We start from the raw sequence: 14,117 nt of genomic DNA, 5'->3' as shown, positions 1-14,117 counted from the left end.
GCCAAAATGTAGTGGTCTGATTTCAACAGATTGACCACCCTGGAATCCTGGCAAAGCGAAAGAAGGGCTTCATCCACAAGTCCCACATGCTGAGCGGAATTGCTCTGTCTTAGCTCCTCCTTCACTTTCTCCAGCTGCTTCTGCAAAAGCCTGATGAGGGGAATGACCTGACTCAAGCTGGCAGTGTCTAAACTGACTTCACGTGTGGCAAGTTCGAAGGGCTGGAGAACCTTGCACAATAGGGAAATCATTCTCCACTGTGCTTGAGTCAGGTGCATACCCCCTCCTTTGCCTATGTCATAGGTGGATGTATAGGCTTGAATGGCCTTTTGCTGCTCCTCCATCCTCTGAAGCATATAGAGGGTTGAGTTCCACCGCGTCACAACCTCTTGCTTCAGATGATGGCGGGGCAGGTTCAAGAGTGTTTGCTGGCGCTCCAGTCTTCGGCACGCAGTCGCTGAATGGCGAAAGTGGGCAGAAATTTTTCGGGCCACCCAAAGCGTCTCCTGCACGTCCCTGTCGCTTTTCAGAAATTCTGCACCACCAAGTTTATTGTGTGAGCAAAACATGGGACGTGCTGGAATTTGCCCAAATGTAATGCTTGCACAATATTGGTGGCGTTGTCAGATATCACAAATCCCCAGGAGAGTCTAAGTGGGGTAAGCCACTGGGCGATGATTTCCCTCAGTTTCTCTAAGAGGTTGTCGGTGGTGTGCCTCTTACTGAAACCAGTGATACACAGCGTAGCCTGCCTTGGAACGAGCTGGCGTTTCTGAGATGCTGCTACTGGTGACGCTGCTGCTGTTGCTGCGTAAGGTGATACATCTACCCAGTGGGCTGTCACAGTCATATAGTCCTTAGTCTGCCCTGTTCCACTTGTCCACATGTCCGTGGTTAAGTGGACATTGGGTACAACGGCATTTTTCAGGACACTGAGGACACTTTTGTTGACGTGTCTGTACAGTTTTCGGTATCGCCTGCCTAGTGAAGTGGAATCTAGACGGGATTTGGAACCGGGGACACACTACCTCCATCAATTGTCTAAATCCCACTGCACTAATGGCGGATACCGGATGCACATCTAAAACCAACATAGCAGTCAAGGCCTCAGTTATATGTTTGCTTCAGGCTGACTGCTGTCGTACTTAAAGGACTGTTGGAGGGTCAATTGTTTAGTAAAAGTAGTGGTGTTCCTACTTCCTCTCTGGGATGATGAACGACTCCCAGCAGCAGCAACAGCAGCAGCGGCAGCAGGAGGCGTAGCAATGCAGGATCCTCCGGAGGAATCCCGGATAGGAGAGTCAGTCATGCCAGTGACATGGCCTGCAGGACTACTTCCGATCCTGACTAAGGAGGAAATTGACGAGGAGGGAGTTGACGGTGTGGTTTGCAGGTGGTTGGATTACATCAGGACAACGGGATTTAGGTGTCCCTGGACTGCTTACGGTCTTAGCCAAAGTTTCTGAACTTGACAGTAACTTATTATGAACGCGCTGTAGGTGCCGTATAAGGGAGGATGTTCCTAGGTAGTTAACGTCCTACCCCTACTTATTCCACGTTTACATATGGTACATATGGCAAGACAGTTGTTGTCTGGATTTGGATAGAAATATTGCCAGACCAAAGAGGTGGAATGTTTGGTCTTCTGCCCAGGCATGACCGTGATGGGCTTTTTCATCCACGGACAACAACTGTCTCCCCCGGAGCCTGATTAAACAAACCACATCACCATCAGAATCCTCCTCGCCAACTTCCTCCTCAGTGCCAGCTACACCAGTATCCTCATCCTGTTGTACTTCAACAGTGACATCTTCAATTTGCATATCAGCAAGTGGACTGTGGGTGCTCCTTTCAGCACTTGCAGGGGGGCGTGCAAATGGTGGAAAGAGCCACCTCTTCCCGTCCAGTGCTGGGAAGGTCAGGCATCGCAACCACCACCACACTTGGACTCTCCTTGGGGATTTGTGATATCTTCTTAGAACGCACAGTTCTTTGCTGTGCTTTTGCCAGCTTAACTCGTTTGATTTTTTAGCGGGAGGAGGGCTTCCATCGTCATGTGCAGCTGAATCACTAGTCATGAACATACTAGTCATACTAGTATGACACACACTAGTCATAGGGAAAGACCTTAGCCGTTCCTTGCCACTCCGTGTCATAAATGGCATATTGGCAAGTTTACGTTTCTCTTCAGATGATTTAAATGTTTTTTTTAAGGTCATTTTCCTGAACTTTGTCATTTGGGATTGTATGTGGCTTCTACTATGACATTGGGCATCGGCCTTGGCAGACGACGTTGATGGCATGTTATCGTCTATGTCATGACTAGTGGGAGCAGCTGCAGGCACTAGGAGGAAGTGGTTCTTGATCTTTCTCTATTTTATTTTATCGGAGAAAGTTTGGTCCTCCATTTATGTTATATCGATTTGATATATATACGTGCGGCTAAGGCGCACACAAACACAGAAAATATTTTTTTATTTTTGCTGGAGTGTAGTGCACTTTGTGGTTACACCACCCTTTAAGAAATGAGCCAGCCGGCCCTTTACTTATGGGACACAGGCGCACGCTTGGCGCTGCTCCTTTGTTGATGCACGAGCGGCTACTGCGCACACAATTCACAAACACAGAAAATATTTTTTATTTGGTTTGGAGTGTACTTTGGGGGTTACAGCACCCTTTAATGGTCAAGCCAGCCGGCCCTTTACTTATGACACAGGCGCACGCTTGGCACTACTTTGTTGATGCACGTGCGGCTGCTGCGCACACAATTCACAAACACAGAAAAAAATTTTTTATTTGGTTTGGAGTGTACTTTGGGGGTTACAGCACCCTTTAACGGTCAAGCCAGCTGGCCCTTTACTTATGACACAGGCGCACGCTTGGTACTACTTTGTTGATGCACGTGCGGCTACTGCGCACACAATTCACAAACACAGAAAATAATTTTTTTTTTGGTTTGGACTGGAGTGTACTTTGGGAGTTACAGCACCCTTTAACGGTCAAGCCAGCAGGCCCTTTACTTATGACACAGGCGCACGCTTGGCACTACTTTGTTGATGCACGTGCGGCTACTGCGCACACAATTCACAAACACAGAAAATAATTTTTTTTCTGGTTTGGACTGGAGTGTACTTGGGGGTTACAGCACCCTTTAATGGTCAAGCCAGCTGGCCCTTTACTTATGACACAGGCGCACGCTTGGCACTACTTTGTTGATGCACGTGCGGCTACTGCGCACACAATTCACAAACACAGAAAATAATTTTTTTTTTGGTTTGGACTGGAGTGTACTTTGGGGGTTACAGCACCCTTTAACGGTCAAGCCAGCCGGTCTTTTACTTATGACACAGGCGCACGCTTGGCACTACTTTGTTGATGCACGTGCGGCTACTGCGCACACAATTCACAAACACAGAAAATAATTTTTTTTTTGGTTTGGACTGGAGTGTACTTTGGGGGTTACAGCACCCTTTAACGGTCAAGCCAGCAGGCCCTTTACTTATGACACAGGCGCACGCTTGGTACTACTTTGTTGATGCACGTGCGGCTACTGCGCACACAATTCACAAACACAGAAAATAATTTTTTTTTTGGTTTGGACTGGAGTGTACTTTGGGAGTTACAGCACCCTTTAACGGTCAAGCCAGCAGGCCCTTTACTTATGACACAGGCGCACGCTTGGCACTACTTTGTTGATGCACGTGCGGCTACTGCGCACACAATTCACAAACACAGAAAATTATTTTTTTTTGGTTTGGACTGGAGTGTACTTTGGGGGTTACAGCACCCTTTAACGGTCAAGCCAGCCGGCCCTTTACTTATGACACAGGCGCACCGCTTGGCACTACTTTGTTGATGCACGTGCGGCTACTGCGCACACAATTCACAAACACAGAAAATAATTTTTTTTTTGGTTTGACTGGAGTGTACTTTGGGGGTTACAGCACCCTTTAACGGTCAAGCCAGCCGGTCTTTTACTTATGACACAGGCGCACGCTTGGCACTACTTTGTTGATGCACGTGCGGCTACTGTGCACACAATTCACAAACACAGAAAATCATTTTTTTTTTGGTTTGGACTGGAGTGTACTTTGGGGTTACAGCACCCTTTAACGGTCAAGCCAGCCGGCCCTTTACTTATGACACAGGCGCACGCTTAGCACTACTTTGTTGATGCACGTGCAGCTACTGCGCACACAAATCACAAACACAGAAAATAATTTTTTTTTTGGTTTGGACTGGAGTGTACTTTGGGGGTTACAGCACCCTTTAATGGTCAAGCCAGCCGGCCCTTTACTTATGACACAGGCGCACGCTTGGCACTACTTTGTTGATGCACGTGCGGCTCTACTGCGCACACAATTCACAAACACAGAAAATATATATTTTTTTGGTTTGGACTGGAGTGTACTTTGGGGGTTACAGCACCCTTTAACGGTCAAGCCAGCCGGTCCTTTACTTATGACACAGGCGCACGCTTGGCACTACTTTGTTGATGCACGTGCGGCTACTGTGCACACAATTCACAAACACAGAAAATCATTTTTTTTTTGGTTTGGACTGGAGTGTACTTTGGGGGTTACAGCACCCTTTAACGGTAAAGCCAGCCGGCCCTTTACTTATGACACAGGCGCACGCTTAGCACTACTTTGTTGATGCACGTGCAACTACTGCGCACACAAATCACAAACACAGAAAATATTTTTTTTTTTGGTTTGGACTGGAGTGTACTTTGGGGGTTACAGCACCCTTTAATGGTCAAGCCAGCCGGCCCTTTACTTATGACACAGGCGCACGCTTGGCACTACTTTGTTGATGCACGTGCGGCTACTGCGCACACAATTCACAAACACAGAAAATATATATTTTTTTGGTTTGGAGTGTACTTTGGGGGTTACAGCACCCTTTAACGGTCAAGCCAGCTGGCCCTTTACTTATGACACAGGCGCACGCTTGGCACTACTTTGTTGATGCACTTGCAGCTACTGCGCACACAATTCACAAACACAGAAAATAATTTTTTTTTGGTTTGGACTGGAGTGTACTTTGGGGGTTACAGCACCCTTTAATGGTCAAGCCAGCCTGCCCTTTACTTATGACACAGGCGCACGCTTGGCACTACTTTGTTGATGCACGTGCGGCTACTGCGCACACAATTCACAAACACAGAAAATAATTATTTTTTTGGTTTGGACTGGAGTGTACTTTGGGGGTTACAGCACCCTTTAACGGTCAAGCCAGCCGGCCCATTACTTATGACACAGGCGCACGCTTGGCACTACTTTGTTAATGCACGTGCGGCTACTGCGCACACAATTCACAAACACAGAAAATAATTTTTTTTTTTGGTTTGGACTGGAGTGTACTTTGGGGGTTACAGCACCCTTTAACGGTCAAGCCAGCCGGCCCTTTACTTATGACACAGGAGCATTCTTGGCACTACTTTGTTGATGCACGTGCAGCTACTGCGCACACAATTCACAAATACAGAAAATAATTTTTTTTTTGGTTTGGACTGGAGTGTACTTTGGGAGTTACAGCACCCTTTAACGGTCAAGCCAGCCGGCCCTTTACTTATGACACAGGCGCACGCTTGGCACTACTTTGTTGATGCACGTGCGGCTACAGCGCACACAATTCACAAACACAGAAAATAATTTTTTTTTTGGTTTGGACTGGAGTGTACTTTGGGGGTTACAACACCCTTTAACGGTCAAGCCAGCCGGCCCTTTACTTATGACACAGGCGCACGCTTGGCACTACTTTGTTGATGCACGTGCGGCTACTGTGCACACAATTCACAAACGCAGAAAATATATATTTTTTTGGTTTGGAGTGTACTTTGGGGGTTACAGCACCCTTTAACGGTCAAGCCAGCCGGCCCTTTACTTATGACACAGGCGCACGCTTGGCACTACTTTGTTGATGCACGTGCGGCTGCTGCGCACACAATTCACAAACACAGTAAATAATTTTTTTTTTGGTTTGGACTGGAGTGTACTTTGGGGGTTACAGCACCCTTTAATGGTCAAGCCAGCCGGCCCTTTACTTATGACACAGGCGCACGCTTGGCACTACTTTGTTGATGCACGTGCGGCTACAGCGCACACAATTCACAAACACAGAAAATAATTTTTTTTTTGGTTTGGACTGGAGTGTACTTTGGGGGTTACAACACCCTTTAACGGTCAAGCCAGCCGGCCCTTTACTTATGACACAGGCGCACGCTTGGCACTACTTTGTTGATGCACGTGCGGCTACTGTGCACACAATTCACAAACGCAGAAAATATATATTTTTTTGGTTTGGAGTGTACTTTGGGGGTTACAGCACCCTTTAACGGTCAAGCCAGCCGGCCCTTTACTTATGACACAGGCGCACGCTTGGCACTACTTTGTTGATGCACGTGCGGCTACTGCGCACACAATTCACAAACACAGTAAATAATTTTTTTTTTGGTTTGGACTGGAGTGTACTTTGGGGGTTACAGCACCCTTTAATGGTCAAGCCAGCCGGCCCTTTACTTATGACACAGGCGCACGCTTGGCACTACTTTGTTGATGCACGTGCTGCTACTGCGCACACAGTTCACAAACACAGAAAATAATTTATTTTTTTTTTGGACTGGAGTGTACTTTGGGGGTTACAGCACCCTTTAACGGTCAAGCCAGCTGGCCCTTTACTTATGACACAGGCGCACGCTTGGCACTACTTTGTTGATGCACGTGCGGCTACTGTGCACACAATTCACAAACACACAAAAAATATTATTTTTTTAGCACTTGGGGGGAGCACCCCTGATGGACAGAGCACCCCCTGGACAACACTACAGCACCCCTTTAGGACTGGGACACTGCACAGGACTTTGGAGTGGACACAGCCCCTATGGAGAACTGACTGCACAACACAGTCCAGCCAGCCCCTATGGACTTTGAAGTAGTGGACACAGCCCCTATTAACAACAGCAGCACAGCACAACACAGCCAGCCCCTATGGACTTTGAAGGAGTGGACAACAGCAGCACAGCGCAGCACAGCACAGCACAACACTACTCTGCATTACACTACACTACACTACACAGCCCAGCCAGCCCTAACTCCCACCCTCCCTCTTCACTGTCCACAGCCGAGTGAGAAAATGGCGCAGACGCGGGTACCTTATATAGGATCCAAAACCCGCGAGACCCGGAAGGCGGGATGATGACGTTTTGCCTCGATTTCAGATCCGAGTCAGGCGGGAAAAGTCGAGCCTGACTCGGATCTGACTCGGATCGGGGGGGCTCGGGGGGGTTCGGATTTCAGAAATCCGAACCCGCTCACCCCTAATTTGAATACACTTGTAAATTTGCAAATGTTTTGCAGACTGTCCCTGCTTGTTCCCAGCATGACGATCTTTCAGGCAGGGAGAGAGACTGTCACCTGAGTCACTCACTGAAGAGAGGAGGAGCAGAAGCTCAGCTGCCGTCCACCCCGGCGGCTTCAGTTCAGGTAGGACCAGGCTGATCGTCTTTACAGTAGGTAATCAGCCCGCTGTCTCTGGCGCCCCCCCTCCATGTAGGGGACTGTATGAGGAGCTCAGCCGCACTTTTCCTAACAATAGGCTGCCGCTGCCTGTCTCAGTGTGACAGGTGCAGCGGCAGCCGGCAGAAGCAAGTAAGAAGTGTCTCAGCAGCTGCTGCAGGGAAAGCGCCTCTCCAGCCTGGCGCCTCCCTGCAGTGCAGGACTTGCTCAGCGGGTTGCGCCGGCCCTGCATAAAGGTAACAATGTGGCCGGCCCAACGGGAAATGGCCCGGCGGCCCAATCCGCCCCTGGTCATACCCATAGAATGACTGCAGACGTCAGGATTGATTACTGGGACCTGGATCTGGGGCGCAAGCGTAATGTATTGACTGTACCTTGTTTATGTATAATCTTTTGCGCTAATTGTATTTAGATCACAGCGTGTAACTATCTGCTTTTGGTGAATAATATATTTTTGTGCTTTGGAAACACAAAGTCTGAAGAGTAATTATTTCTTGTGTGACTTATTACACTCAATAGCCACATTTTAGTGGTATAGAGATTATTAGAAATCCATAACAGGTATACTAATACCATCTTCCACCATACCTGATGCTTTCATTTCTGCCTGCTGGCACCTTCCACACCTGAAAGTTCGCAAATGTGAGGCTGCAACATTCTGAATTAGCTGCTGAACAAATTGCTCAGACACTCCGTCCCCTTGTACCAGCTGACACAGGGCCTGATTCAGCAAGCAACGCAAGTGAGAGAACTCATGGTGTGCATATGCATCACGTATGCATTGCATTGCGCGTGCGTGAACAGGTCGCTGAGTATGGTAAGGGCTCTCTCAGAGTACGCAGGGAGCTCGCAGAGACCTTCGATGTTGATTGATAGGAAGTGCCATTTGGGGGTGGTGACAGGGGTGTGGTCGGCCGAACGCAGACGTGCCTTTGCGTTAGCACACCATTACAGGGGCGTGCATAAATTAATCTCAGCGGCGCCGCACGCAGATAGATGCCTCTCTGTGTGCAGGAATCTCTCAAGTCCTGCGGCATGGTAAGGTCTACCCTTACATGCAGCTTCGATGGCACTCGATGTTCCCGCTGTTTTTACTCTGTCAATCACAGCATAGGTGGGCGGCTTTATGTTTTGCTGGGTATCTGCTTCTTGTGCTGCACATGCATTGATTAGCATATTCTCGCAGCATCTAGGTTCGTGCGTCTGCTACCGTGCGTTCTTTGCTGAATTAGGCCCACAGTGCCTGAGTAGAGATAGACAGAATTGCATTGCAGAGCTGCACACAAGCGGCTGTGCAATTCCGTCCATCTAAAATGCAAATGCAGCAGGAGGTGTCTGTAGGAAACAGACACCGCCACCATGCTGCATATGCGATCCCAGCACTCCGACTGAGGTCATAGCCTGGGATCACCATCGCAACGGTTGCTCCTTTGGCCAAGCTGAAGCTTACCACGGCCTGGTCAGGTCCTGGCAGCTGCGAGGTCAGGAAATCTGCATTCACTGACGTAGACCCTGGCCTTGTCCCTCCCACAAATGGGGGAGACACGCCCTCATTTCCTGGAGAGGTGGCCAGCCACATTTGTCAATCATGCTGTGGCTTGGGGGGGTCTGCGAGCAGGATTGCAGGACCCGTTTTGCACATGTGCAGAACAGTTCCTGCGCATGTGCAGACCCTAAACCATCGGAAATGTACGCTAAACATTGGGGTAGCGTACATCTATGAAACAAGCCCACAGTATGTATCTCCTACAAAAGTGCATAATTTGAAAGGCCTGCACACACAGGCCTTGCCTGCAGCTTAAGCATGTCAGATAAAGTATGGAGTTGGAACAAGAGTTTGAACTGGATTTGGTCTTTGGCCTACTCTCTAACCTCAAACTAAACAATTTCTCAACCCCTGCACCTCTGAAATGCTACATCTCCACCCTCCTGTATCTTCACCTGGTAATTCTACCCATCATTGCATAACATTATGTGTTATTAATATTTATTGCAATTTATCCTCACTTATTTTTCATTGTGTCACCTATCTATCTTCCTGTGTTGATGTCTATATTTTCTTTTCCTGTAATCTCCCACTGTATATTATATTTCTACTAATTGCGCATCCTGCCAGATGTAACCTATGTAGTGCACCCCAGATGGTGCAAGTTGGCCGTCTGGTACTCTCATTGGTAGGATGAACAATGCATGGATATGATGATTTTGTAAGCATCCTGCACTTCATTTTAGTATTTTGTAGCTTCCCCATTATGTAGCATCTCTTCCAGGTATTGCCTATTCCACCTAGTGTAACCTATGAAGTGCGCACAAGATGGTACCTTCATGGGTAGGATAAAGAGGGCCGGATTAACTGGGGGGCGACAGGGGAGGTTATCCCTGGGCCCCCACACCTGAAGGGCCCCCACACCCATCAGGGTTAAAGTGGGCCAGAAGAGACGGAACCAGTTCCGCCTCCTCCGGCCAACCTAACCCCTGCGCCGCAGCGAGGCTCCATTTGCCAGGTGCCCGCTGAGATTGTAACCAGCGGGGACCTGGTTGCTTCCCCGCTGCGGCAACGTCATGACGTCTCTCCCATAGTCCAGAGAAGCAGCCGAGCGGACTGGACGTGGACGGCAGCGGACACAGGAGCAGGGCTCAAAGTAAGTATCAGCTTTTTTTTTTTTCGTGTAAGCAGCTTACTGGGGGCATTACTCGGGAGGGCATTACTACTGGGGGCATTACTCTGGGGGCATTACTAATGAGGCTCTACTACTTGAAGGCGGGGCATTACTACTGGGGCACTACTACAGAGGCATTACTACTGGGGACATTTATACAGAGGGCTCTACTACAGGGGGCATTACTACTGGGGCCACTACCACAGGGGGCATTACTATTGGGGTCATAATACATAATTGGGGGAACACCTACAGGGGTATTACTGCTGGAGCCACTACCACAGGGGGCATTACTATTGGGGGCACAACTACAGGGATATTACTATTGGGGGAATTTATACAGGGGGCGTTACTATTGGGCACACACAGGGGGCATTACTATTGTGGCACAAGTACAGGGGTATTACTACTGGGGGCATTTATACAGGGGGCATTACTATTGGGGACACTACCACAGGGGACATTACTATAGGGGTCATAATGCATAATGGGAGTAATGCATAGGGTGCACTGCATAAGGGGCACTACTAGTGGGTGCACTGCATAAAGGGCACCACTACTGTGGGCTCTGCATACGGGGCACTACCCCTAGGGGCACTGACACTACTGGGGGGTCTGCATAAGGTCCCCTTGCGCATACCCCCAGTTCATCACATTTAATAGGGGCCTCCATATGTTTGTTGCCCAGGGGCCACCATAGACCTTAATCCAGCTCTGAGGATAAATAATCCTTGGAATTTATTATCCAGTATGGCTGTATCAATCCTGTATTATGTTCACGGGTTTCTGTATTTCCTGCAAATCTAAACCTCTGTATTAGGTTCATAATTTCTGTAAAGCACATTGAGTCCTTCTGGAGAAAAGCACTATATAAATGAAATTATTATTATCCCTCCAGCCAGAACACAATGTGGAACTAGCACTAACTTGTAGTAATAAAGCACAGTGGGCCTCATACAGAGGTGCACGCAATGAAGATGTTCACATAGTTGTGTGTGCACAAAATGCTTTTGCAATCAAGACTGATGGTATCAGAAATGGGGCGGCAAAGTGATGGGCGTTTCTGGGTGGTGACTTGAAGGTGGCCTGGGGGTGTCGCAGTGTGTCAGTGAAAGTGGCTGCACTCTCAGATGCAAAGTCACAGCCGCAGCCATGTTCAGATGGAGAAACTGCATCATGCCATAGGGAGCACATGATGGTGGCGTGTCAAGAATCACTGGCAGTATTATCGTGTGTAGAGTGTTGGAAGTGGGCGTGTCAGTGCTTGCACAGTCAGACACAACTACTACACCTGGAAAAGGCTAATACTAGCATTTGCATATTATCGCAGCCGCAACAGATGCAAGAGCAGACACAATAGCATTCTCTGAATCAGGCCCATCAAAGTGGCCTCCCGACAACATCCGTTTAAACACCAGAGGTAATTTTCATTAGGGGGGCGGGATGTACCAAAGGGGAAAATGCGGTAAAACCCCCGAAAATGCAGTTTTTGGGGGTTTCACTGCATTCCCCATATGTACAAAGCACCAGAATGTGATGCATTCCCCATATGGGGGATATGTCACTCCAGCCCCCCACAATGTCACTTCAGCCTCAGCCCAAAGCTACCTTCTTTGGCTTTGTCTGCTGCTTCGCTTTTAAACAATCCCTGTTCCCCACAGCGTAACTGAACAGAACGCAGCAGTTGAGGCAGCGACGCACACTGAATCTCGAGGCTCCACCGCTCTCGAGGCTCCACCGCTACACATGGTGGCTGGCCTCTTAAGTAATTCAACCTATGTCACACAACATGATGTAGGCTTGTTCATGCATGTGCGCTGCACCTGGATCTCTGACATGTGCAGTCCAGAGACTGCAACCATGGAAACCGAACAGAATTTCTGGCAGCTTGCTAGGGTCCCTGCCAGTCACCGGAAGCAGTCACAGCCATCCACCTTGCATTCCTTATTTGCAGGCCACTTGGTGCCAGCAGGTATTTTAAAATAAAACCGCTACACTACACACATTCGCAGGTGGCAGAGCAGGCTGCAGACGGACCATCTGAGTCCCCCTGTGCCCTTGTTGGTAATCGAGCTCTGTGAGAGAGACAGAGCAGTAACAGTCTCCTCTCTCCCTGCCTTATGTGCTACCGATCCGGGACCAGCAGGGCACCTCTAGCCAGCCCTGGCCTAAGTAAGTAGTACCCACTCCTCGTCCCACCTCTAAGTGCCCCTGATATTTAGAGCTGATTTTTTTTCCCTCAAATCTACTAATTTAATTTAGTAAATTTATATTATTTGATTATAAATAGCATTTTCCAGGTATAGAATTAGCTTACCTTTGCATGATGGCAGATATAGAGGATATTGCTTCATGAATACACATTAAATATATAGTGTACACTTTCTCACAGACATAACATAACTAACTCAATATCCGCCAGCTTATTGATTTCCTGGGCTAATTCAATTAGCCCCGGCATCGGCATTTATCGGAACGTGGTCTATTGTGGGAGATGTGGCCACGCTCCCCTTAGGGGAAAAAGTATTACCAGCACGTATGTGTTGAGGAGGGGTGCCCAATCAGGGTGATTGCTCCCCCACACAGGAACAGGAGACTCAGTGGCAGCTGTCTCCCTGTCCCACTGCAGCCCAGCACACAGCAGGGTGTGCTGGGCTGCTGACAGGCAGGGGCGCCGAGAGGGGATTGGAGCAGGTGCTAATTGCTGGAGGGGCCCGGCTGAGGCCAGGGTCTGACGCCGCTACCCCCTCCCTGCTACCAGTCAGCAGCCCAGCACACGCTGCTGTGTGCTGGGCTGCAGTGGGAGACTGCAGTGAAGATTGACTATTATCATTGTAGTATAGAGTCTATGGGCCTGATTCAGACCCACTCGCGAGCGGCTGTCCGCTCGCAAGTGGGTCGATGGTCTGCACCGAGCATGCGCACGACGGAGGGAGCTCCGTCGTGCGCATGCGCCAGACACGACGAGCGAAGGACTTTCCTTCGCTCGTTGTGTCCGATCAAAGGGGGCGTGCTGTCAATGTTGATTGACAGCACGCCCCCTTTGGTGGGCGTGCCGGGGGCGTGCCTCCCTGACGGGGCGTTCCCACGGGAACGCCTCCCGTCAAAAGCCGGCCCACTGACATCACTAGTGATGTCAGTGGGAGTGATTTTGGCTCTGATAGAGCCAAAATCACTCCGGAGCTTGCGGTTGAAAACATCAACCGCAGGCTCCGGCTCGCAAATTCGATGGTCGCGATGGTCTCGACCATCGCGACCATCACAATGCACGCTCGTATAGCCTGTGGGTGGTGACCCACAGCTATACGAGCGTCCAGGAGGACGCTCCATGAAAATGGAGCCCGGCCCTCATTCAGAGCGTGCGCTCTGCTCAGAGCGTACGGCTCTGAATGAGAGCCTATGTGTCAACTAACAGATAAAACCATTAGAGACTGTCACTACTAGACAGAAGCAACATGGGAACTAATTGTACATTAAACAGGTGTACAGAGACCTTGATATGTCTCTGCTTTTCCATCCCACAACTTACCCCCTCTCTCAGCCAACACGTTCTCCTCGGTCATTCCCCGCCTATATACAATATGTACTCAGTCAGCTTATAATAAAAGCCAGTCTAACCAGAAACTGCTTCACCTGAACTGCAATGCTCCTGAATGGGGAGGTTAAGCTGACCTTGGATCTGTGAATATGTAGAGATAACGCACAGTGCCTAGTGTTAAACAAGAATGAAAATTGTTTGAATACCACAATCTAGAAGTTGCCATGATTATCATAGCTATATAAGTTGTTACATATTACTGTTAATTTACTTCTATTCATTTTCATGAACAAATGAGCTGAAATATTGAAGGCTTATTATTATTATTTTACAGTAAAAACTGGCCAGTTTACAGTGCTACTTGTCTAATGGGTTGCTCGTAAAGAAACAAGACACTAC

The sequence above is a fragment of the Taudactylus pleione genome, unplaced genomic scaffold (genome assembly GCF_031769625.1).
Source record: "Taudactylus pleione unplaced genomic scaffold, aTauple2 ptg000959l, whole genome shotgun sequence".
In the NCBI taxonomy this organism is placed as follows: domain Eukaryota; kingdom Metazoa; phylum Chordata; class Amphibia; order Anura; family Myobatrachidae; genus Taudactylus; species Taudactylus pleione.
This window is presented reverse-complemented; position numbering follows the sequence as displayed.